The sequence below is a fragment of the Numida meleagris genome, chromosome 7 (assembly GCF_002078875.1).
Source record: "Numida meleagris isolate 19003 breed g44 Domestic line chromosome 7, NumMel1.0, whole genome shotgun sequence".
Taxonomy (NCBI): domain Eukaryota; kingdom Metazoa; phylum Chordata; class Aves; order Galliformes; family Numididae; genus Numida; species Numida meleagris.
The window spans coordinates 16,976,995-17,004,018 of NC_034415.1; the positions used below are offsets into that span (position 1 = coordinate 16,976,995).

Below are 27,024 nucleotides of genomic sequence, written 5' to 3' on the forward strand. Positions count from 1 at the left end.
TCCCTCCTTTTCTGGTACTGATTTGTTTAAAGTGGATATGTTGGCCCAGCAGAGAAACTCCTATTTCAATGGGATTGCAGGAGGTAATAGGGCAGTAGATGTCCATCTGCACTGGAGGATATTCTGGGAATTTCTAAGCTGGGATTGACAGAGCTTTCTTAGTTCTGGAAACTGGCTAGAACAATCTCCAAATTTAAGCTACAGTGGGATGAGCGGAGGTTTAATTTGCCTGCTTTTTCTCCAAAGAAACCATTGTGGACAGAATTCAGTGTGAATTGTTTGTACCTCTAATTCTTGATTCACAAGCAGACAGCAGTTGAAAGAAAGAAGAGGGTAAATTTTCAGGACTCTGTTCTATATCAAAAGCAAGGTTGAATTAATTTACATTTCACTATGAAATAATATACACTACAACTGATTTTAGCAAGATTTCAGTCCTTACGGTGTTTTCACCATGATCTACTACATGTGAGCATAACTTCAAACAAATTTACTCAGATTTTTTCTTTCTTGTGTCTTGCAAAAGACAAGGTCGTGAAATCAGGATTCCTGTATGTACTTGGCTGCTGATAGATCCTGGTTACTTCACTATGCCCACTTGCTGTTAATTCAGGATAATTAGTGATTGGGAAGTCTTGTCGTAGGGAACAGACCTGGAATAAAAAAAAAAATAACAAAAACACAATAAAAGACCTTTCAAGCATTATATAGTCATCAAATTAGGAGATGAATGCTGGTCCAGGGAAGAACACAGCAGGTGAAAGAAAAGAAGATGCATGAGCTGTTAATGTCATTTTTTGGACAACTTGACTTGAAGGAAAGCTGTGAAAAGCCTCTGCTGAAAAGAATGGGAAATCGGTATTTTTTCATTTCTGGTCTTTCTTCTGCTTTAGAAAGCTGCAGGTCACATTCCAGTGGGAGTATTGTGGTTTCTGCTACAGGATCTATAACCCCCCAGAAAAGTTTATGGCCAAATGAAAGAACTGTGAAATTTCCCTTTGTTCTCTCATTCCAAACTTACAGCCTGTGACATGATTCTGTACACTGCTGTGGGGAGAGACAAATATGAAAGGCGTTTTGCAAGGGAAAAAAAATTCACTTGTTTCTTTGTACTGTGATTCCTTCATTCGATTATCCTACATCCAAGTATGATCCTAGAAATATTATGGAATATTTTTCTTACAATCCTTACTAGTTTGGCTATGTATGTTTACATCCTGCACTACTGTCTGCCCAATAGAATTTGATCAAGCTCCCAAATTTTGTTGTAGGAATGACAGAGCATGGAGGTGAGGCCTCGTGTATGACACTCTTCATATCATTCCTTTTTTCAGTGTTCTTCACCTTTGGTTATTGAATGTTTTGCAGTGTGTTAACTTTATGGTCTGTGCATGACTGAAGTGCTGGCAAAGTAGAAGTGTCCTTGGATGTAAGTTTGAAAAAGAACAAATGATAAATTTTCTAATTGTGAAGAAAATTCAATTTCAGAAAGTGTTGGGTGGCTTTAGAGAAAATCCAGGCTAGTGCCTTTGGCATGCTTTGCTTTTACAAAGGCACCCTGAATAAATAGGAGAAAGTCCCTAAACAAAGTAATTACTTGGCATGTATTTCTAGCAAGGATTGTCTCTTTATTTGCTGAGAGGGCATAATGGGGAGTTGATTGTTGACTAAACTTTGAAGGCAGTACGAGAATAGAAGTAAAATTTTATTAGTTCTGTGGAAAAAGGATGCCAGTATGATTGTAGACCTTGTACAAAGTTATCTATCCAATAAATTAACATTTCACTTTTTAACAAATGACTGGTTGACAAGAAAGTATTTTGTATTAAAAAATATATATATCTTCAACATATAAATAAAATTTAACTTAATGTTATTTCCTGATAATTATTAATCCATTGTTTTTGTACTTGCTAGGTTTGTGCTGCATCCTGTGGGACATTAGAATGAGCTGCCAAGATATGAAATCAATCCTGCCCCAAGACGGTAGCAAGACAGATCTTTCCAGACAAAATATCTATGCACAGAGCATATCACAGCCTCAAAGGAAGACAACATGTCTCAAACTGCTGGAGAAGTCTTCCCTTGCAGACGACTTTCTGTGGGAGATGAATGGAGATGCCAGGTAAGAGGTGGTGTGGCTGCACTGGGGAACTTCTTTCAGCACCACAGTGTTGGTGCATATATGGGAAAAGAGGTTTTATTTTTAAGTTAACTGTAACGAGTTTGGATGGTCAAATACTTGTGAAACATGTTGAATGATCTGGAAAGTGGATTCAGAGAATGCAATGGCAACCTTGAAATACGTTCCACAGAAGTTATTCTGTGTGGGATACATGCTGTGAAGGAAGAAAGGAAGGCTGCAGTCAAGGAAAACGGCATATCCTTTCTTCTCTTCCAGTTAGCTGCATTCTTTCTCAGGCACAACTCATTTTCAGCAGCTGATAAAGCTACTCTTGTATACATAATTTTGAAAGAGCTTTAGAAACTTTCAAGGAGAAAGGTGTTAAGAATGAAAGAAGATTATTACTACTATTATTGTCTCTCTATGTTCTTTGTTTGGAATTATCTTCTGGAGTTTTTTCTTTCTTTTCACAGTAATTTTCAGTCTCAAACAAACCTCTCCTTTCTCTGCTTAGAACTGAAGGCTGTTCTGGTTTGAGAAATGCTTACAGACTCATTATGAGAATTATGGTAGCGCAGGAATGTGCTATCATCAATGGAGAAAGTTGATAAATTAAGGACTACTTGATTTCCCTAGTCAATTCTACTATCATTCATGAGAAATGTAATTAATTCATTGTTGAAAGTCTGTGCAGTGGAACAAGTAAAATGTACAGCATGCTTTTCATGGGATAAGGGAATCTCAACTTCAGGTGAGGTTTTGTTTTGGTGCTTCTGAGAATCAAAGTATACTCTTGAGTTTATTAAGTATTCTTCATACAGTGAAACTAACCTTTGTAGCAACAACAATAAATAGTTTTTCTGTGTATGAATGTATTTATTGCCATTCTTCCTAGAATATCCAAATGCACTTGATAAACAAATGGATGTATTTACATGCTATGTTCTGATGCAGACTGGCTCTTCAGCTGAGATGTGTCATTGCTCTAGAAATGGACAAACATACCAACTAATTGACAGACAGGGTAGAGTGAACATACCTGTAGGCCTGGCTTGTGCTCCTTTGTATCACTCATTTGTCCTGTGGCTGTCTTCCTGATTGAATCATAGAATCACAGAATCACTGAAGTTGGAAAAGATCATCAAATTCAACCATCCACCTATAAGTCCACTCTGAAACCAAGTCCCTAGGTGCCATATCCATGTGTTACTCCAGGTATGGTGAGATACTGCCTTGTTGTGCAATGATAACAGGTAGAAAGGATTCACATCTTGATTTTACCTTTGGAATGAAAACAGTTTTCTGTCCCCCTGTATTGGAAGATTTCTCTGGCTTGCTGGGGGGCTGAGCAAGTAGAAACACTTAACTGTTCAGGGAAAGGGGCAGTATTCTGTGTGTGGAAGACTGGGATCATAAAATCATCGTAGAATTGTTTGAGTTGGAAGGGACCATTAAAGGTCCCCTGCAATGAAAAGGGCCATTTACAGCTAGATTGGATTGTTTAGAGCCCTGTCCAGCCTGACCTTGAAAGTTTCCAGGGATGGGGCATCCACCACGTTTCCAGCCAATCCTTCTCAGTGCTTCACTCCCCTTATTGTAAAAAACGTTTTTCCTTGTATCCAGTCTAAATCTCCCTTCTTTTAATTTGAAACCATTTTCCATTGTCCTATCACAGCAGACCCTGCTGAAGAGTCTGTCCCCTTCTTTTTTATAGCCCCCCTTTAGATACTGAAAGGCCTATATCAGTTCTCCCTGGAGGCTTCTCTTCTCCAGGCTGAACAGCCCCAGCTCTCTCAGCCTGTCCTTGTAGGGAAGATGTTGCATCCCTTGGATCATTTTTGTGGCCCTCTCCTGGATGTGATCCAACAGGTCCACATCTCTCCTGTACTGACAACTCCACAGCTGGACATAGTACTCCAGATAAGGTCTCACCAGTGCTCCTAAATCTTTTTCAGTAGGGCTGTGCTTTATCCTTACATTCCCCAGCTTGTATTGATAGTTGGGGTTGCCAAAGCCCAGGTGCAAGACCTTACATTTGGATTTCTTGAACCTCATGAGGTTCACCTGGGCCTGCTGCTTGAGCCTGTCTAGGTATCTCTGGATAGCAACCTGTCCCTCAGGTGTGTTGACCACAGCTTGGTGTCATCTGCAAACTTGTTGAGGGTGCACTCAATCCTGCTGTTGATGTAACTGATAAAAATACTGAAGATCAGTGATCCCAGTACTGACTCCTGAGGGACACCACTTGCCACTGATCTCTATCTAAGCATTGAACCATTGACCAAGGATGCAGAGGATTATTTCTAACACAGTAGTGAGAGCTGGTAACAGGATGACTAAAGAGGGTATCTGTATCTGTATGCACAGAAGCATTTCTGCCTAGCAATTAAATGATACTATGAATCATACTTAATTAGAAATTGCTCTTCGGATGCTGATATCGTAGAAATAGTGGTTTGTTGTTCTTTTAATTTTCTTTTTCTTCAAGATTTCTCTCTAAACACAAAAAGTGATGCACGTGAAAAAATAATAGTAATACCTATAGTAATAAAGTTTCTAAGGTTTCCTCCCTGAGAAGGAAGCAGGCAGTATTGAGTCTCCATGAATTCACCCTGGGTAGCAGTTGCTTGACTGTTCAGTTCTTGCGTGTCCAAGTCCAATTATTACTGCTATCTCTTCTGTAGTCATGTTTTCAGATTTAAAGGGGAAATGGATTATTATAGGCTTTCTGAGATAGGAATTAGACAAGGATGCAACTCTGTAGGAAATCAGTTTTGTGTATAGTAGATGAAAACAGAGTTCATCCCATGGTCTCTAACTTCCAGATGCTGGCATTTTAATTAAAATATATTGTAACATTCACAATATAATAGCAATGAAAGGCAGAAAGAGAATGGAAAGAAGAAACAAAACCAGGCAAAATAATATAGACAAAGGAAGAAAAGTGAGGAGAGGAGGAATGTAATACCATAAAGAAAATATGCTCTATAAAATCCAATTTAAAAAAATCTGAAACTTTTCAGTCAAAAACATGAACATAAAAACTTGTTTCAGTAATGTCGTAATTACATAGTGGAGGTGGAGCAAAAAAGAATTTTTTTGCATCTGTTTCAATTTATCTTCTGCACTGGATACAGCAGAGAAATCCCTTCAAAGGATCACTTTAGTTCATAGACAGCACATATGTATTCTGTTGCTCCAGACTGTATCAATAACTCTGTACTTCAATAAAAATATGTCTTCAGAGAACTGCTCAGTCCCTTCCATCTCCTTCCTCAGAGGGCTTTATTTCCTCCTTAACTCTCCTCCTATTTTACTTGGCAGTTTATGGACTGCTAGAAAGATGATGCCTAAGCTGTTTCCTTCTTGTCGTAGCCTTTATGATTGAAAATTCATGGAAAAAAATGTAGGTGAGCAGAGTCATCTGCTCAAATACTAGCCTACTTGCCAGACCAGACAATTTTGCTAGAATCAAGAACAATGGAAGTTTTGATACTGAAATTCACAGGGGAAAAACTGAATCTTTTGCTAGAACTTAGACACCCACTCAGGGCGCTAAAGTTTACAACAGCGTGCTGCTCCAAACAGTAGTCTAGCACATAGTTTTCTTCAATCCATTCCTAAGGTAGATTCATCAGCTTACCTCCTGTATTATGTAAGAGTTTAGATTTTCTCTGGAAGTCTACATGTTAATTTCCATGAGCCAAATAAGCCTCAATAGTTGAAATCAAGATTGTTAAACATAGGGCATTACAGTAAGATTGAATGATTCTAGTGCTGAAATCTTCACCTATTTAGTCCCATGGTATACAACCATCATGAAATATCTTTCCACCTCTTTTAAAAAGTACAGAGGAAAAGAAGGAAAAATTATTAAAACTACCTAAAGCCTGTTTCAGGCACAGGTGCTAGACAGATTAGGATCATGCACTTAATCAAAATAGGTAAGTTTAATTCAGAACAGCTGTTCTTGATGGGCATCAGCTTGAAACTCTCTACTTACATGTCAAGTCTGAAGAGGGCCTTGTGTTCTCTTCTAAGTAGATTAGTAAGAAGATACAGCTTCCTTCTGCAAAACTTTGTGTTGCTTATATCCTTCACCCATCATAGTAATAGTATTACTGCTACTTGAAATGTAAGTAGCAAGTAAAATTATTTTTTTTTACTACTTTTCCTTCAGTAGAAGATAGTCTTTTAAATGGTATTAAGAATGAAATAACTTATCATTTTAAATAAAAAGATAAATTTAATTGAGAATCAGGTAATGCTGCTTATGTTTATGTCCAATCCTCTTACCTTGAAGACAAGGAAGTACAAGAAGATGAAAGTGTAAATGGAGGAACCAAACAGATAAAAATTAGAAAATATATGTTCCAATTTATAAACTTAGCCTTAGTAGTGGAAAAGAGCAGCAGTTCACATGATCTCTTGTCTGCTGGAAATATGACAAGCGATGCTAGTGTGGAGCTTGGCTGCTATAACGAAGAAGAGCAATCAGTGTGAGATAAGAATCTTTGTTGGCTGAGCCAGATTTCCTTTTTAATAGAAGCCGATGATGAAGAAAAGAACAGCAGTAAGGATTGGAAAAGAGAGGCAGGATGTAGGAAGCTAGGCTTAGACTGGTGAAGTTGGCTGCGCTTGTTCTCCTTTCTGCCACAATTAGAAACATCTCTTGGGGCAGTGCAATATTATTACTGTGAATCTTGGGTTGTCAGAAGGGGATAGATGGATAGACTGCAGAAAGCTGTGGAGGAGCTGAGGCTGAATGAAAGAGAAATATACCTTCCAAACGTATTTGGTGGAAAATGATATGATAGTACGTGCGTGGAAAATTATTTAACAAATGGAGAAGTGAAATGAAGAACCTTGGATATGGGTAGCTGTGATAAATGAGCTGATATGGAGATGCTGTGTCTGTAAATAGGACTTAGGCAGAAAGTGGAAAAACTATGATAGAGACCTACATGAAGCCCCAGAGAGCCTTGGAATTTGATGTCTGTGCAGTTGCTTGTGATCTAGTCTTTTGAAGTTTGGGAGATGGACCTGACTGCAGTCAGTAAGGATTATGTTACGCAGAAAATTCAGCAGAAACATTTATGTTTAAATATTGGTGAAATTAGGTGGAACAGATCAATAATGCTGTAGCTGCATTGTGAAGCACAGATAATGTTTTCTTGTGCTGAAGTATTCCAGAAATTCATGCTTCTGTAAACTTAAAGTTGAGGAAACCTGTATTTTAATAAAACAGCTAAAATTAATCATTATTTTTGCTCCTCCCTGTTAGTTTTTAAATGAATGCCACTTCTAAATCACTTGTTATTTTCGTTGTCGTGTCAGACTCCTTTGTGGTGGTTGGTATTTGGTGTGTGATTTCTAAGATTAATTCAGATTGGTGCTAGTTCCTGCAGGCTCTCATATTTTTTCTCCCACCTCACAGGAAAGCTCGACAACGGGAAGTCTTTATAACTACTCAGTTAAAAGTAGATACATGGTATTAATGCATTTATATTTGTGGTGCAGCAAGAGATCTTTACTATTTTAGGAACAATTGTCCACCTTTTAAGAAATAGGAATAATTGTCCACGGGTTGTTTTTTTTTTTTTTTTGAAGACGTATATGTGACTATATTTTGTGTTTTTCTTAGCTGCCGTCCCTGTTTTAGCTCCAGTGTTTACATTGTCTTTCAGTGCTGTGTATTGAAGAGTACATAGATAGCTGATGTTTAAAGAGAGTGAGTTCTTATAACTGCATTGTAGCAGTGACTGAGTAAAAGAGCTGTCCAGAATATTTTATTTTTTAATTTTTTATCCAAAATCCTCAGTCTTTTGAGAAATATTTTTCAGTATACTTAAGTTTCCATTTCTGTTGGGGAAGGTCATGTGATAGAGACCAATAAGCTTTGTACTGAGAGATATGGTAAAGCTGGTGAGCTTTCTCCCCCTGCAACTAAAGAGTCAAAATGATCTGTTTTGAGAAATGACACTTTTGCCTAAAACTGTCAAGATACTGAAGTTTTTCTTTCTCATGCAGCTGCCAACACCAAAAATATTATAAATAAATATAAAAAATATAAAAATAATACAGATATGGTTTAATAGAAGATCCAGAATTTCTCTGTGAGAGAGATTACTTTGTAACAGGTCAAATGAAGAGCGTAATTTTTCTTCTTGGTGGCGCTGCTATGAGCACGGGAATCTTCTGCTAATGTGACAAGGAAACTGACAGGAAAAATAAAACAGAATAAGGTAAGAATAATTTCATGATTAGTTTAGGAACAAATTGCAGGGGAAGAAAAAAACCCTTTCTCTTTGCACAGCTTCTTCTGAGGTCCATAAGTTCTTGCTGCACCTCTGGTGTCATTCAGAAGTCTTGCATGCAGAAAACGAAGGCCAAAATTCAAGTTGAGTTTCACAAAGAGACTTTAAATCTATGCAGACTTGAAAACAAAATTGTACAAAAGTTATGAAAATTTATGAAAGTGCATTGTTTAAATAAAAAAGAAACCACAATAACAACAACAACAAGAACAAACCCTTAATTTTCAGAAAACCTGGAAGGACGGAATCTGCATAGGCTTACTGAGCTCTGTCCAGGCAGTCTGCTTTTCAAACATTGTACTTGCAACATGAGCAGTGCATGCATAGCTTCTTGAAAAGTGGCCCTAAGTGTTAGGTGCTGTGTGAATGCTCTAACAGGACATGACTTTTTCCACCCAGGAGGGCTGTATGAACAGGCATAGTAACAATCTTCTTTTTGTTAGATACCATATTCTCCTGAGCACTTCTCTTTCTTCTGCCTCTGCACTCCAGGAAGGTTAGGATTCTATTAGACATCAGTGGGGTATCTCATGCTACGCAATTACAGGAATAATTATTTATTTAAAAGTTTAGCACTTTTTGAGAAATAACTTTACCTTAAAACAGGGAGGACTTCAGTTTGAAAGTCACCACCACACTTGTGAATGAAGCAAACACTGAATATCAAGAAAATATGATGGAAAAGAGAACATCAGTAAATGACAAAGCTTCATTCAATTACAAACAGGAAAAGCAAATGGCCTTTTGAAACAAAGTCCCCAAATGGGTCCTCCTGCAATGCCAAAGACAGATTATGGTTTCTAAATGAATGTAGAATTGATTATATGTAAATGTCTCTGGCTTTGAAGATTACAGTAGCATAAGCAATACTTGGGAAAAGGAATGAACGGGCAACATCACAGGAATGGAATTTCTTTTTTTCTACAAGAGATATTTGTATTTCAATGTGTTTGGCAACTATGTTGGTGATTGTTCTATGTAAGCAATCATTTTTTTTCAAAGGGGGTAGTGGGCTGGTGAGACAATCTTTTTTCCTCATTTACTTGTAAGCACCTCTGTGCACTATGATTCAAGGGAAGCAGCTGGTAAGCGCATATCTTCTACAGCCTAATAGGCTCTGGTAAGTTACAAGGACCATGCCTTGAAGGAAAGATAAGATCTGCCAATATTTATCTTGCTTGATTTAACAGTTACAACCCATAAATTCCTGATTTGGCCTGGAGTGAGCCATCCAAGGAATGGTTACTGTCTGTCAGCGTGTTATGCTGCACAAGGCAAGCAGGCTCTGCTGCTGGGATGCATTGCCAGGGTGTCTTGAGGGGCTGTTACAATCCTGTGAGCCTTGGCGTGGCATCATGTCAACAGCCTGCAGGTCAGTGGATAGTGCCTTCTCTTCTGTCCTGCTAATGCCATGCAGCACAATGCATTACTTCTCAGTCTCTGCATCTGCCCCATTCTGAAGAAAGTCTGTCCCTGCTGCCGTGCTGACAGCTCCTTCTAAAAGCTGCTCCAACATTGTTTGGCCTCCCCAAATAATCTGTCTCTTGATGACATGTGACCCCTTGATAGAAGCAATAGTTTAATTCCTCACCCTGTCCCTGATGACCTGTGACTACTCTGCTGATTCATCACAATATATTATATGAGACAATTGTTTCTACGTTTAAGCTAGTAATTAGCTTTTTTTTTTGCCATAAATCTGATTGATTTCAGTTTCAAATTCACTATGCAGCCAAGACATTCCTCATGTGTTCTCCTCTGCTGCAAGAGAACTTATATTTATTTAAGACAGGATGGTGAGAAAAATGAATTGGAAAAGGTGTTTATGAGGCACACCAGTCTAAAAAAAAAATGCAGTGTTTTACATTGTTTAAATATTGTTTGATTTACTACTTTATTTACAGCATGACAGTTGAAAAACAACCTGACCCAGCAACCTTGGGATTGTTTTTCATATAGCTGTGATCAGTGCCTTTGGCTATATCAGGAGACTGTCTGGCTGTGCAGAGTGTTGCTCAGTGCGAAGTTTATAACCAGAAGATAGCTGTGCAGAGAAAGCAGTCTGGTAGCACTGGGACCTGGAAGAAAGCAGAGAGCTGTGTGAAAGGAGAAAAGGAGAAAGGGGCCAAAGGTTGTATTTTCTTAGCATTATAATAAAGGTCCTGAGAAATCCCAATGATTATGTCAGCTGCATGTTTATCCACTCTATAATATACTGTTTTACTGGGAGTAAAATTTTACTGACGTTTTGTGTATGCTATCAGCCAATGCACAAGGGTGCATTCACCTGAAGTGATGTGCTGCTGATGGTCTAATCAAAAAGATCTCACATTAACCAGTTAAGCTAGCTCTGACAAACCTCTGAAGTCATAGATGTCAGACTGTATTATGTAATTTGGAGATGAGTTGTGGGGGGTAACTGAGGACTGGGAGGGAAACCTTCAAACTAGACAACTGACTAACGCTGCTTGCTGTGTGATGTGACTGGGCAGAACTATTTAATACCTTCAAAACACATGTAATGGGTGTGCAGTTTCTCACTGTTCCAGAAGGCTAATTATGTGCTTGGGTGTCAGCCAGCCTTGCCATGTTGCTTCCATGCTCAGGATGGGGCAGAAAGGGAAGAATCCACTTAGAAGGATTAGAGTTCTAGCTAGGGTTAGTAGCATTTGCCACAACAGATTTTCAGGCTAAGCAATGTGAATCATCTTTGATGGGTACAGGGCAAAGCTGAGAGTCTAGTTCTAGCTTCTAGCATCTCATGTACATGAACTGTCAAATTAGAAGCTGTCTCCTGCCTCCTTTTTCTCCTGCAAGAAGTGACAAGAGGTAGTTTGAAGGTTTGTGACCTTGTCAGCCTGCAGGCAGTGATGAGACCTGGAAACTGGCTTGTGACTGCTTGCTGGTAGGAAATGCTATCTGTACCAAGGTGTTTAGCTACAGTTCTGGATATGAGGGAGAAAAGGGACAGTCATGCTTTATGTGGTAAATACAGTGACGGATGGAGCTGGCACCTGTAAAAATTAGCAGTTACAATTGAGATGGAAAATGGTAGATGAGCAAATTGTCTTTGGGAAGGACTAGATTGGGTTGCATGCTCTAAGGAGTCTGGCCTGAAGTAGAATTACTTTTTATTTCTTATCAGCCAAGTTTAGAATCACTAATGTTTAGAGATGTGAAGGCAGACACAACAAAACTCCATTACTCTTATTTTACCAGATTTGAGAGTTGGTGATATTTTTTTTTCTGTTAAGAAAAAGGAAGGAAAAAAGGTGATTTGGCTCATCATGAAGATCTTCTATTAAAGGATTTATCTGGTACACGTTATCTTGAGAACTAATAGTAACAGAACTTCCACCGGAACTTTGTTCCTTTAATCTTGGAGGGGAGGGGAATAGGGAGAAAGCCATGTTGATGCTTCTACAAGCAAATGGAGAGGATGAAGCAGAAAATATTTGGCTGTGAAAACTGTTGCAAAGCACACCGTGACACTCCATATCATGCATGCAGATTTGCCGTTGATGTATGTAGGGAAGGCGATGACACTTGCTTTTTGAAAGGAAATCAGATATTTTTCAGACTGGTGAAAGAATAAGGAAAGTCTGAGAAAAGGCAGGAATACCAGTAGTTGTGAATGCTGTAATTTAGATGATATTTAAATCATTTTTCTTTTGCTCTGCTCACAGTGCTGGAGACAGGAGTTAAGCCATCTGGTTGGTGCTGTGTTTTTTCACCTTAGGTGGAGTTAGTGTGTTGCAGTGTGAGTCATATAGACTGTCACGCAGAGCTGCTGATTTCAGCACACCTTGTTATACCAGTTACATATCACGAGTAGTTTTATTGAATTTTCTTTTCATATTGTTGATGGCTAGTGCCGATTGCAGCCAGTTCAATGTGTAGGTTCCTTTTTTTTTTTTCTTTTCCCCAAAACATGACAGAAATATCTTGCAGGATTCTTATCAACTGATCTTTAAATCATCTATTTCCAACTCCTGCGGTTGTTTCAACTTCTGATCTCAGCCCCCAGTATCTTTTTATGTTCCTTTCTTCACTAGCTGAGCTTTGGCAAGGGTTGCTAATTTTTGTTCAAAAATCTCACCGGTTTTCTGCAAAACAGAAATTTTCAGTGGGTAGTTCTATCATGTCAATCTTATCCCACCTTTTAGCTACCAGAACTGGATCTGGATGAGCTTTGCCTATGGTACAAGTTGAATATGTTTGTTTTCTATTTCATGGTCTGCAGTAAATTGTTTCCCTTGCCTTGTCACTAGAATTGGGTAAAAACGAGTACATAAAAAGAACTTCCAGCATACGCTTTTCAAAGATCTGGGATCTATCGATCGTGTTGATAATAGCAACAAATTAATCATTATATAAACAAACTTAGTTAATACTGTACTGCCTTCCTGCTAGTAGTGCAGGTATACTTTTGGGATGTGAACTCAAATATTAGTTGAATCTGCTGTTAAATGCAGGCTATTTCTGTCTGAGAATGGCAAGACTTGTCAATCAGTTCTGTTCTCTCAAACGTATAAAAAAAAGTTGTCCCAGGCTGTGCGCTCAAGTCCCATAGCCAGATATCCACATAATTTTTGGTTCCTCAAGGGCAAGCAGGAGAATAGAAAGAGACATTTATAATCACAAAATGCTTCTGCATGACCACAGTCTGACTTCTACATTTGCCAAATGTTTCCTTTGCAACAACATCTCATTTCTGGTAACGTTTCAGTTCACTTAGCTGTGCAGATCAGTGTCTCAGCTCTCTTGTTTTGTGTGATAAAACTTAGCACATGTAACAGCTACTTAATAGGAGCAGGGGAAAGAGAATAACTTCTGTTCACATAAATTAGACAATTCTCTTTAACAAAAAGAGGAATTCAGTGTTCAGTTTTACAAATATGGTGACAATTATTTATAATCATGAAGCTGATTTGAAATGCTTACTGAGTAGTAGACGTCTTCATATTCATCGCCTTTATTGTGCTGTCTAGTCCATGAATCAAAGCAGACTTTCAGTGCTGTCTTTTCTGCCTGGTTCATTATCTGCAGATTGTACCATATCAAGAGAACGTGCTTACTTTCATGTAAAGTATAAAGAAATCAAACTCCAAGCTGTTTCCATTTTGATTATTTAAAAACATGGCTCAATTCATATTTTTTCCTCTATTTTCCCATCATCTTTTATAGCATTTAATAAGGGTTTCTGGTAAACAGCATTCCTAGTGATATTGCCAGAAAAGAGCTGATGAAAACTGTTATCAAATTCTTCACTGGAATTATTTTACCAGAATTGTGTGTAAGAAATCCATTTATGGGAAGAACCAGCTTTTGAGGGTATTTCTTGTAAGGGAATATTTGGGTGTCTGGAAATGATCTTTTTTTTTTCTGCACAGAGGTTGTGGTGGTATGGTAGTTAACAGAAGAGTTAATCCTCATCTGCAAAAAGAGCAAATGCTCCCTTTAATAGAGATAAAAGTGTTTATTGGCAGTGCCTACTGCATTTGCTGGGTCTACTGTGGCAGAAATCTCAAAGAATCCAGCAAGTTAGCGAGCCATGAACCCCCATCTCCCTCCTCTCTCTACACTCATACTGTCAATCCTTAATCAAGCTGTGCTTCTTCAAGTGTTTTCCCATTTGATATTCTAGGACTTTCTCCCCACTTTATATCAAACTAACTGGTCTGTGGTTTCCTGTTATGTCTCCAGGCACTTTTGAAATAACTTTCTTATGTTAACCACTTTCCAGTCCCCAGGGGTCTCTTCTAAACTAAATGAACTTGTGAATGTGTCTGCTAATTCCTTGGTTTCTACTCTTACTTCCTTAACACATTTGGCTATTTGTTGGGCTGTGGTTTTTGAGAAGGTCTATCAATTTTTATAACTTCCCTAGCACTGTAAGGAGGAAAAAAAATCTCCCTGCTTCAGAAGCAAACTTCTGAACTCTTCATAGGAGAGACAAACACAGCATATACTTCACTTTCATTTTGTTTATACATCACAGTACTAAAAAGGACTTGCATTCCCATACCATCAATCCTTTCCCCCTGCACTGTAGATCTATTGTGTGCAAGGAAGAAGAGCCTGAAATAGGATAGCTTCACACATTTCATCACTCCTTTTGTTGTTAAATGTTGTTTATCTCATTGTAAGTGAGAAAAGCCGCTCAGGAGTTGTTGGTAGCAACTCAGTCACTCAGTTGTGTCCCCTGCTTAGGCCCCTTGCCTCAGATGGCCCTGCCTCAGAGAGCACCAGCCTGGCTGTGGTGAGGCTGCCCAGCTCCTCTCAGCAATCCACTGGGACAAGGCCAGCATCTGTGCGGACGGTGGTGCTGAGGGGTGCTCTGTGTGGTGGCCTGTTTAATCAGCTGATCCAGATCTCTATCCTGCTAAACTGTCAGTGGTTTTTTTTTTTGGTTTTTTTTTTTTTTAAATTTAAGCTCTTGAGTATCTTTTCTTGGATTTTCTGCTGTCATTATTTAGATGTACTTCTTATGAACAACATTTCCTTCATTTTATTTGTCAGAATTATAGTGTGAAAAGTTAGTTGCCTGTGAGTATACTGGCATAAGACTCACTGTCACGGGTTCTTGCAGTGAACAACTGGGTCATTTTGGGATTGAAATGTGGAGGAAGCAACATTTTGAGAAAAACAACTGTTGAGAAGGAGTAAATACAATCTGTCTATAATTCAAGAGAAATCTGTTTTACTGAGTTACATTTAGATGCAAGGTAAAATATATGTTCTCATGTGGTCAAGATATTCTTAACTATAGTTTGTTTTCAATAAGCTATTTCTCATACCCATTGTAAGCTGTTAATTCCTCAGTATCCTTATTTTTTCTGATACTCATATGATTATAATTTTCTAATATAACAACATTAATTCTTGCAAGAACATGCCAAACATCTTAACTCATAAAAGAAAAGAGGGAATAAATCAACATTTTCTTATTCAATTTGAAGAGGATTCTGTGTAAAATGGAAAGAAGAAACAACTGCCAGAAAGATGAGGAAATAATGAAATAATATCTGTAGGGAATTCATTCCCAGTAAATACCAATATGGATTTCAACTCTGAAGTATGCAAGCAATATATTTGGAAGAATAAGAATTTTGAAAAGCAGAAACTTTCCTGCAATACTGGGGAAAATAAAAATGTGGTGCAATAATGAACAAAAGATCTTTTATAAGTATTCAGTGAGCAGCAGGAACAGACACAATCCTTTGAGTTTCTGTCAGCATACCTAAAAACACTCCATCACAGAAGGAGCGTGTTGGTCATTCCTGACTGTGGTGCAGCTATATCTAGAGAAGTGGTTAGGTTCTGAGAAATGCCATGTATGAAACGTACTGAAAAATTAGAAGTGACATACGCCCCTCATGTTATACATTTGCATGTAAGAGGAGGCTACTGGGTATGTCTAAGAACTGAAGCTGCTTAGAATCATCATCAAGGCCATGAGAAATCTTCGCTTATGTTTTAAGTTGTAAAATAATAATAAAATTCTTTGACCTAAACAAGGCTAAGTGTAACATACATTTTCAATTTTTTTCTACTAAAAGGTGCCACAAGTGCCTTATTTCCCAAAGGCCACCCAACTCTGGAGTGGTACCTTTACTTGGACTGCTGATTGCAGCCCAAAACCCTGTGCTCCTGCTCTGTGCTCAGTGTGTCTCAGGTCTTCCTGCAGCACCTGGAGTAGCTTTTGCTGTGATGGCAGGATGCTTGGCACCCTTTGCCTTCACTCTATCATGAGATGTCCCACACTGCCACCCCGCTATCTCTGCTTCACAGGCAGTAGCTCTTGGGCCTCCGCAGCTCTGGCAGGGGCCCAGCATGGGCTCCAGCTGGGTTAATTTTTACAATTTTGCTGTCTGTGTTACATGATAGTCCTTTGAGCAGCGATATGGCCCCTAAGCTGCCAAGTGAAAAGCCCTGACATTCCCATTTGAGCACACTTTACAGGGTTTCAGGCAAAGGAAGGCTGAGGTATGACTGCTAGAAATTACAAGATGAAAGTTTTCGGTAACTTCACATGTATCACCACAACCCGGAAGAACACAATTTATCACTTTACCTAAAGAAGTTGGGAAATTGACCTTTAACTTTGAAAGGAAATGACACTTAAAAAAAAATAAACCAGTTACATTGTTTCATATCAGTGATGGATTTACCTTCTTTTAGTACTCATAACTGAATTATTTCTTTACATCCTGCACCTTAATTCCTTGATTTCCCATCTTAGGATTTCATCATTCTCTCTTCACCCAAAACTAAGGTGTGTGGGCCTGGAAGTGCTGCCTGTAACAGGTGTCCATCTGAACTGAAAGTGAAACTCAATACCTTAGCTAGCTAAAGGTCTTGGAGCACTTCATGAAATGAGGAACTTTGCCGGAGATGGCAAAGCAGTGTACAAGCCGGACAAAATGTCATTTGATAGTTCTTGTTGGTTCTTTTTCTTCTGCTCATCTTTTCTACTTGATGGATTTGTTTGTCTTTGCCAGCTCCCCTAGAAAGCAGCCAAACACCACAAAGAAAGGTTTTTCTCAGGGCAAAGAGTTAGGAGAGAGAAATGCATACAATTCATCCAAGCAGCAAATAAAGGACATAAATTAGTATCTTCCCAATCTCAAGTCAAAATGTGAACATTTAAAACGCTATTTGACAGAATAGATGGGAGGGATAGAGGAAAAAGGTAAGTGAGGTTGATAAGTAGGAAAACTTGTCACTTGGGGATGCAAGTCATTTTCAGCAGAAATATTGCATGTTTGATTTGAGTCCAAATATAGTGTAACTCTGGAGGTGTGAACAAGACTGATATATCTAGGGTGAAAAAGGGACAAAGAAGGAGAGATGTTATGTGTGTGGCAGGCAGGAGAATAAGTAAAGAGTGGAATAAGTGATGGAGAATATTTGAAGGAGAACATATGTTGGACCTTTTGGACATGCTAAACTGAGTTTTAAAGTATCCATGAAGCATAGATGAAGCTGTGAATCTTTACTAGAACAGCTGAAAGAAGTTAGTGGTTATTCCCTGCAATGTACGACTCCTCAGCTCAGGTACTGCATTGCATGAATGCTCCTGGTTCCCTCACTGTGAAGTCAGCTAATTCAGCTTAGATCATGGGCTTTAGTTAAGACTCAAATGTTTTATTTGTAATATTGTAAGAATTGGTTGGATCTCAGAATCTCCTTTCAATTGTCTAGACAACATGAAGTTGTGCACTTAAAGTCTTTAAGAGGACTGAGACATTTGAGCAATGGTGCCTTCCATTAATTCATTTTAGCACTGAAAGAATGATAGCATAGCTTTAATGTTGCTCAAGAATATAAAGTACTAAAGGTTTTTCAGTGACAATATGTTGTTTCTGACTTAAGAAAAATACTGTATTAGGGATAGGTACAAATGAAAGCAGAGTAAAATTACAAGCTATCTTGTAACTGAAACACACTTGGTTTCACTGATCTTGGAAGTAAACTTGACGTGTGGATTGTTTTAAGTTAATTAATCTGCACAAATATTTTCCATATTCTTATGATAAAATTTTACTACTTATATACTGTTAAGTTTGAGGGTTTTTTAGACATGTGTTTTTCAAACTTTGTTCTCATCATGAAACTGTAGATGTTTAACCGTGTTATTAATGTTATTTGGTTTAATTCCTTAAACAAGCTCCAGAATGACTTTTGAAACCCGTTGACTCTGTCCCAGCTCCAGGAAAATGAATACTTCCTTTGTAATCCCACTGTCCTTCAAATCTGAGAAGCAACTGAAACCTCTCCTGGGCAATTGACTAGCCTTTTTACATACCTCCCTTATCTACATAAACATTTCCTGATTTGCTTTCTTCTCCGTCCCTTGAGGTCAATAACAGTTTCCTCTGATCTCTCTATTTTAAAACTGCCTGTTTCCTTCACCCCTCCCTTCCAAAATTGTGACTAGAATTAATGAATATTTTCTTTACTGTTCATTTTTCACTCCTTTCCATTTTTTTTTTTACATTGTACCTTGTTCTCCCACTCATGCAACCACTATTTATTTTCTGTTGGAGTTGGACAGATGTTACTTTTCGCTTGTGTAACTTGCAAGATAAATTCCTTTCACTTACATGCTGAATCTATCATTGCTATTTCTGTCATTTTTGCCTTTGAATGTTATAGAGAATTAATGGAAAGAAATCAGAAGGCATTCACAGAAACCACGGGGTTAGTTTGTTCTCCATAGGCAATTGTAATGGATTGAGATTTATGTTCTTCCATACCAATTGTGGGCAAATTCCATGTGACTTTGAATTTTAAACATTGAATTATGGTGCACAATGGCTTACGATCAAGCTATAGATGACAGTAGTCTGACAACAGCAATGAATAAAAGTTAACACACTGGGCTGTGTGTGAAAAATTTCTGAATTGACAGGGATAAATATTTTGACAAAGATAAATGTATGAGTTACTAGATCTGCCAGTGCTTTGTGTAGGGTTTGTCATTCTTCTGGAAGCTATAATTGCTTTAAGTTCAGCTGGCTCACATGGCTCTGAGCAAAGGACTTTTCTCTGCTTTGAACACAACTCCACCTGCAGCTCCCACCAACGAAACTGAGTTCCCACTTCCTGCTCTCCTCGCTAGTTGTTTTTATACATGCCTTCAACTTGGGATGCCAAAGGCATGCAGGAGAACACAAAATCTCGTGGCCAGTCTCCAACTTCCCCCACTCCTGACAGCAGCAGCATGCCAGCAGTGCTGCTGGCCAGCCCCATGCTGCAGAGGCAGTCCCACATGGAGCAATGAGGATGGAGAATTCCTGGGATCCTCCAGTGCTTCTGGTGCTGCTGCTGCCAGTAACGTGCTTTTGTGGCATCAGTCACACTACTAATGCACTAGATTAAAAGTTAGCTTGTTAGTTAGTTAGCTTGTTTTATAACAAGCTTAAATTATTATTTGTATATCATGCTAATGGTTAAAACAATGAAGTTCCTTCTCTCTCTCAGGATTGTTGGTTGAAAACTAAAGTAAGGCCAAGTGTATGTAGATGTTATGAGTCTCATTTACGTCCTCCAAGAATAAAATAGGCAAGTCATTTAGATATATTGATATTTATCAAAAGCATAAAATATTTAGTGGTTAGTTATAGATTTAAGTAAAATAATTAGAAAGATATTAAAGGTTGTTATGAACTTCTTATGTTTATTGAACTTTAAGGCAACACTTTAAGCTTTAAAGCAGTTGATAGCTTTTGCAGTAGTAGCTTTTCTAGTAGCGTGTTGGACTAGAAGATGAGCTGGGATGAGGACAGTGCTTGCAGCTGTGGTCTGATTTTTGTCGACATTCACAGCTGTGCTATATGGATATAAACACAGACAGAGCTGAACATGTGCTTCACACCTGCCTTGTGCAGGTGTGAATAACTGCAAAAGATGTGAGGAGCTGAGAATCAGGCTCCAAGATCTTGTGTGCAGACATTTGTCAGATACCTAGCACAGATTGCATTACCATCTGAAGACTTTCTTTTCCCCCCACATTCTCTAAGGTTAACCAACTACAAAATTACTTCTACTAGTTCTTCTGTATACCGAGATTGTTTTTATTGGAAACAACTTTTGTGATCACCTATGAACATGATTTAATTTCCCTTTCAGTTAACAATAGGAATACTAAATTATAGGCATCGGGAATTCTATTTGCAACATTCTCATGCAGGTGGGAAATAATACTGTGTGTGAGGAGAACCAGAAGTGATCTACTTGCTAGTCATGAGCTTTAAATTTGTTCTTGTGCGTATATGCGGTTTTTGTGTATGTTTGTGTTTTTGTCCTTATTGTTGTTTTATGCCCAATTCTTTGAAAACCTGTTGGGTTATTGATGGTGAGAGGCAATGTATTTTGAAGATTTGCTCCAATTTGTGTTGGACAGACTTTGCGTTTCTGTTAGAAATTGTAGAAAGTTGTCTGGTTTAGAAAGATCCAAGATAAACCAATAGCTCAACTGCTCAGCGCTGAGACTGCCTGCTTCAGGGCAGGTGGGGAAGAGAAGAGGTTAAGAATACATTCAAACTCCAAGTGATACTTCATAGCTTTCATGCTAAAAGCTGCAAGATTGATACTGTAATTTTTTATTTGTATTTTGCAAAGTGTACCCTTATTTCACTGTAATAAAACTGAGAATTGTTTCACTATAAACTGCTTAAATTTGCAGACTCCACATTTTATTGTAAAGTGAACTATTTCTTCAGCTGCCATTCAGTTTTGCATCAAACGTGGAATAACTAGTAGAAAATGCTGTGAATATAAGGCTGAAGCTCTGATTTATTCTGTCATTAACAAAAGAGCCCCATGCCATTTCAGTGATAATAGAATGAAAATCCAACTGGTGTTTTCCTTCTCAAATTTGTTTTCCATAGAGATTGCTGCTCTTAGGCTAACACCGATTTAAACCTTTGGAATGTATAATCGTAGCTTCGTACTGCTCTAGTAGCCTAGATTTGTTAATGTTTCATCCCTACTTGCAACAGTATTACCATCTAAGTTTGGGTAATATTAAAAGCATTTGTGGAGCAAACACTAAGAAAATATGTTTATGGGAAAGTTGTTACAGGTATGAAATAAGGTTTCGGATTTTTTATTATTATCACCAAAGCTTTTCTTTGCTGCTGCTTTTTAGCCTGTTAATATATGTAATGGATATAAATCTTACGAGATACGGCAGTAGGTGGTTAAAAATATTGCAATGTGTTGGTTCTACATGCAATTAAGAAAAAAGGAACGCAAACATTCAAGCTGCATCATGGATTAGTTAACCTTGAGAAAGAGCTCTGATTATTGAAAGCAAAAACAATCAACACTTAATGCTTAGTGTAATAATGAATGCTGATTAACCTGTGAAATATAACTAGTTCAAGAACTGTTATGCTTGAGAATAGTCTAAATAGGATTGACCTGGATACAGTGTGACATATGAAGGCTCATCTTCGTTATTATTGTTCTTTCCTATGTCCGATACAACAAGCCTGCAATATATGTCTGGTTTTTTGTGTTTTCCCCGTAGAGATTCTATACATTTAATTAGGCTATGTCCTAGCAGTGGCTCTTTAACAGTGTCAGAAGAGATGGAGAAAGCCTTCCCCGTGGATTGGAGAGCAAATGTGCAAGCACTTTTCTAGGGCAAAAGTGTGAAATGTTGCTCTGATGTCACTTGCAAGGTGCAGGGCAGATGGGCCTCTGCACAAATGACTCCTCACTTCCAAGGCTGGGCAGAGCCTGCTGCCTCTGTCCTGCTGTGTGCTGCTGCATGGGCTCCTGCCACCAGCTGATCTGTTTGCTCCAGGGGAAATAGACTGTTGAAAACTCAATTTTTTGCTGAGATCTTTCAGTTCTTGTGTTCTATGCAGGACTTTTGCTTTATTAGCTTTGCCACAATTCATTACCATGTAACTCATCTCCTAGCAGGGAGGACCCCAGCCTCTTCCCCACGCACAATGTGCAGCTGGCCAGCTTGGTACCTTGCTACATCTGGCTTCAGATGTTGCAGAGCTGATGCCACTGGGCTATGCGGGAGCTGGTGGGCATTGAGAAACCTCCCTCATTGGTAAAATTCCAGTCTGTACTCCTTCTGAGCCAGGACCATGGGCACACGCCTTCAGAAGTGTACACCAAAGGGAGTGTTGGGTTTTGTTTTGTTTTGTTTTGTTTTGAGAGAGGTAACATTTGTGAAAATTGAGGCAAGGAAGGAGACACTCAGCATCATAAACCACTGCTGATGTTTTAGGTGACTGTGCATGCTCTTTAGGATGGAATGACTACGGCTATCTACTATCTACTAATTCCCGCCTGCTCCCCCCCTCCAACTTCCCGTAGGCAGGATCAGCTAGGGATTTATTTATTTATTTTTATGGCTGCATTTGTACTGTGATGCTTTTACACTACCACTATATTATTATGAAAGTCCCATATTTTGAATAAACCTCTGCCTAAAATAATGCTAGAATTTTGATTTATTTTTCTGTGATTCTTTTTCAAGTGCTGTAAATCATATTTTGGTGTTCATTTACCTTTGCATTCTTTTTTGAGCCACTGGCACTGAAACTGATGGATGGGAGTCAAATGAACTGTGCTAAGTGTTGCTGCTGTAGGCTTTCATCTCCCTACATTCTGTGGTATGATTTATCCTGGTAATATATCATCTGCCTCATTTTCTTTTGCTTATTTTATTTAGTGTTGTCACAAATGATATTGTTTGACCATCTACCATGAGCACTAAGCAGTTGTAAATTAATGAAATAAATGGAATCTATGGAACTCATCTGTTCCAAATTTGATTAGAGATGCCAGTGTTGTACCAAGCCATTTACTACTGATGAACCTCATTTATTAAGGACACAGTTTTGTAGAGTCTTAGCTAACTACAGTAAATTGTTTTGCATAGTATTTGCAATGATTTTAATAAAAGTGTGGTTTTTTTATATCTCAATCATGATTGGTGTTTCACGTTTCTAAAATGGGTGTTTTTAGATATGCTGCTAATTGTTTTTTTTCTGAGTCACCAGAATATATCTTTGGAAACATCTATCCTGTCTCCCCAGAATGGGGTTCTTGTGAGTAGATAAAAGTGACTTACTAACTAGGATTCAGTGTGCCACATCATGGAGTTGGAGATTCCCTTTTTATTTACTACTACCTTTTGTGTGCAAAGTTTTTTACTTTTTGTTCTCTTGTCATGGCATTTGAGTATCATGTGATGATACTATATTGAAGTGCATGCTTGAGCCATCCCCAAAATGGAAATATTTGGGATACTGGAGCTTACAGAGTTAGTAAGGAGACAGCAAAAGCTATCATTTATCTCAAATGTAGTTTGTGTATAAAAAAAAAAAACACACAAAAACACCCACCACACCAGTGAACACAGATAAAGAAAGTGAATAGGGCAGTATGGTATTTTAATGGTACATAAAGTATCTGAGATGTATTGAGACTTATGTCCTGGCAGTAAGAGCTGAACAGAGGTTAAAAGTGACTCAGAGAAATTCTGAAATGTGTATGCTGGGAAGTTGCTGAGTTAGATATAAAATACCTAAATGTTCTGGACTAACAATCACATTGAACAAAAAGCAGAAAGGTTAGTTGGAGGAATATATTGCAGAAATAGAAAAACGTAGGGACAGACTGAGGAAAAAGTAATAGTTGAGAAGAGGAAAACAGTATAGAGGCAGAGAGTAGTTTAAGGCAGGTAAATAGAATGTTCCTTGGAAATATGGATGATGAACACAAGAAGAATTAAGAGCACCTAAAGCAAACTTGTTTTCGTTTTGTTGTAGTATTCATTGGCAAAGGATGGTGATGAAAATCTGGTATTCTGTATCAGTGATTCATAAGCCCACCTCATGATCAGCTGTGATGAAGGTCTGCTAGGGTAATGATAATTCATGATGAGGATCATTGTGTGAAGGCAAAATGAGAACACAATGCTCTATCTGAACAAATATATAATCGATGTCTAAAACTACTCAGGTTGCTTTTTCTTGTCTTGTCTTTTTATTTTTTCCTGAGTCATTTTTCTCCTATTAAATTCTCAGCTTAAACCATTTTGTGGTAGGCTTCTGCACTTGCTCCAGGCTGGTAGTTTGGATATGTTCTCCAAAAACACTGTCTTATTGTAGTTGTAATGTTATTTTCTCCTATCTGAATGTGAGTTAAATGAACTGGGGAGAACATGTAGGTTGTAAATAGCACATGCAAATAAAACTGCATGCAGCACAGTTGCCTAATGGAATATTAAGAGGAATTATATGTGAAACTCATTTTAATAATGTTTTATCACTTTAAAAAGAAGTATGAAAATCTATGAATTGCAAAATGCTATAATTTTTGCTTCCTAAAGAAATACAAATGAAGTTTTCTTTATTTCTTTCCTTCAACTAGCTTATTGTTACATTCTTGAATTCAAAGGCAAAACAAAAATTGTTTTGCTCATAGCTGTGTAAGATTGACGTTATCCAAAGAAAACGGAGTCTTCCTGTTTTACATTTCACCAGAAAAGGTTTGGGAAAAAGAAGTAGCTAAACTTTTTGTGAATGCTTGTTACCCCAGAATTGGAAGTGCTTGCTCTTTGAGAGCATTAACCTTAACCACATTGCTGTATGAATCATGTTTGTGATTTTTTTTTTTTAAATTTTATTTTTCATCAGTGTATTAGCACATAAGAATTAAACTATAAATAAGGAACAATCTCTTGGAAAATTTGAAATCCTACTGATGATGATTCATAGCTTGATAAAGGATTGCTGTTCAGCAGAATTCTTACTCGATAACATACTTGGCACAGTATGTATGTGTACATGCTGATATGCGTGTGCATACCCAGACTAGAGATTGTATGTGCGTGTACATCTAGATATAGGAAGTGTTTGTATAATCTATTCTGAAATACCAGGAAATATTTCAACTGGAATGGTGGAATCTGTGGTTCTGATCTCTGTACTGGTACATCCTGAGATACAATCTCTGCCTCAGGCAGAGACTGCATGTTTTGGTTTGATGAAACTTAATGATAGACTGAAGTTAAAGGACTAGAAAGAAAGGACTAGCTTTTCTTAACTGCACCCCTCCCCAAATACCCCCCACCCTGCTCCTTACTGAAGAAACTGAATAAGGAATTACAATGCTGTAACTTTGGGCACGATTAATTCTGTCTCAAAAGACAGTTTCAACTCTCAACAAGAGTTTCTCTTTTTATGAAGACTGATTCCAGCTCCAAAACCCATTATGTCAGAGTAAGGTCTTTGATTGCTATTTGTAGATTTGGACCAGTACCACCAGACTGATCTTGAGTAGAATAGAAATGGTTTTAACAGATTTTAGTGTTTTTATGCTGTCTTCATGGCTATACAATGTTTTCCTCTGATATATTATTCTCAGCACATCTGTATTGAATGTACTGTTCAGACAACTATTTAAAGAGAAGAATTTGGTTTCAAAGTCTGAGATTTAGATTTTCTGAAAGTCATTTGACATACATATGTATAAGTTTTAAAAAAATACACAACAGGTTTAACATGTAAACCTGGCTCATGAACCTTACATGAAAATGTAATGCCGCCTCCTAACAAATATGCAACATCTAAAAGCACTGACTACCATATTTCACCTTACTGAAAACAGATAAAGAATTATAACTCATGCTCAGCATGCTAGCACAAAAGCACAATTTTCTTTACTGAAGACTTTTGCATAACACCCCAGAGACAACTCTAATACAGTCTCTGCCACCTATGGTTCACATCAAGATGGAGGTCAAGGTGTAGAACTGTTTAACTTAAATCCCTACTCCAAGTTATTAACTAGGAAGAGAGAAGAAGGAAACGTGACAGAGATCTGTTCTACTTGACTAACATAAAATGACTTGGTACTCATAAATATTGATAGATAAAACAGAAAATGACAACATCTTACATGCCATTAGAGTATTTTAGCAGAGCTTTAGTTCTTTCTTGTAACCTGGATGAGATCACTATATTTGTGGAAGAAAGGTAGCTGGAGATATTGCAAAAGGGAATGTGTGTGTAAAGACAGTGTATTGGTAACTACAGATATGGGTCTACTAGGATTTCTATATTAAACTCTTAATTTCACAGGTTTTTTTTATGTGAATATTAAACAAATTCCCTGCTGAGAGTTTTACTGTGTAGTGGTTCAATACCTGTCCCCTTAAATTGCTTACATTTTGTAATTACCTTATTTGCTATTTTGTTATTGTGTCATATAGCTTCTCTTTACTTCTCTATAACTAAATATTTAAAATTAGAATTAAAAGAGTAGGGTGGATAATGGAGGATGATGGTGTGGTGAAGGGAAACAAGAGCAATTTTTTTTTCCATACTTACAAATTGTGCAATGATAAGATATGTATTCCAAATGAACAAAACCCACTTGCAGGGGGGAAGCATCACAACTTTTGTCACTTTCCCTACCTCTTCCTCTCTCATTTGATCTTTCCAAGCAAACAGTAATAAGAAAAAACAGGACTTTAAAATGTAATTCTGTGTAACCATAATGATGGCACTGCCTAGCTTGGAAGCTAGGATAATACTTTTCAGTTTAGCTACATTGCTGTATACCAAGGAATTGGATATGATAAGTGGCCCAGCTGCAACGTAAGTACTACTGCTAAGCAATTTCCCCTTCAAAACTACCATATTTCTGAAAAGTTCAGTGCCTCTAAAGAATCAATTAAAAATTCTTGTATGCAACCGTCTGCTTGTACGTTCACCTTAAGTGAAATGTTTGATTAACAGCATATTCTCTTACGCATGGCTATAATGTTATATTTGAGTTCTTTGAATGACAGGTTTACTGAAGAAGCAGTTTTCAGGGTAACACCTGGGCAGTTCATACTAAGGAGAATCTATGTATGAAGGCAGAAATCAGCTGCTGATTTGGAGAAACACAAGTTTCGTTAGGAGAAAGTTTTCCCTGAATTTTTTTGTTTCCTCCATACATTTTCATAGTATTGAAATAGAGTAGCCTAGGCCACTGAGTATGGCATTTCAGATGTAGGAAAAAAACTCCTAAAACATAGGGATAAAACCA

General features: G+C 37.9%; 1 long non-coding RNA gene across 1 annotated transcript in view; it reads left to right on the forward strand.

Annotated features, from left to right (window-relative positions):
* Positions 1 to 27,024, forward strand: part of LOC110402759 — a 350,073-nt gene that overhangs the window by 134,709 nt on the left and 188,340 nt on the right. The window contains exon 3 of the long non-coding RNA XR_002441288.1: positions 1,918 to 2,125. This is a non-coding gene — a long non-coding RNA (uncharacterized LOC110402759). The remainder of the gene's footprint in view (positions 1 to 1,917; positions 2,126 to 27,024) is intronic.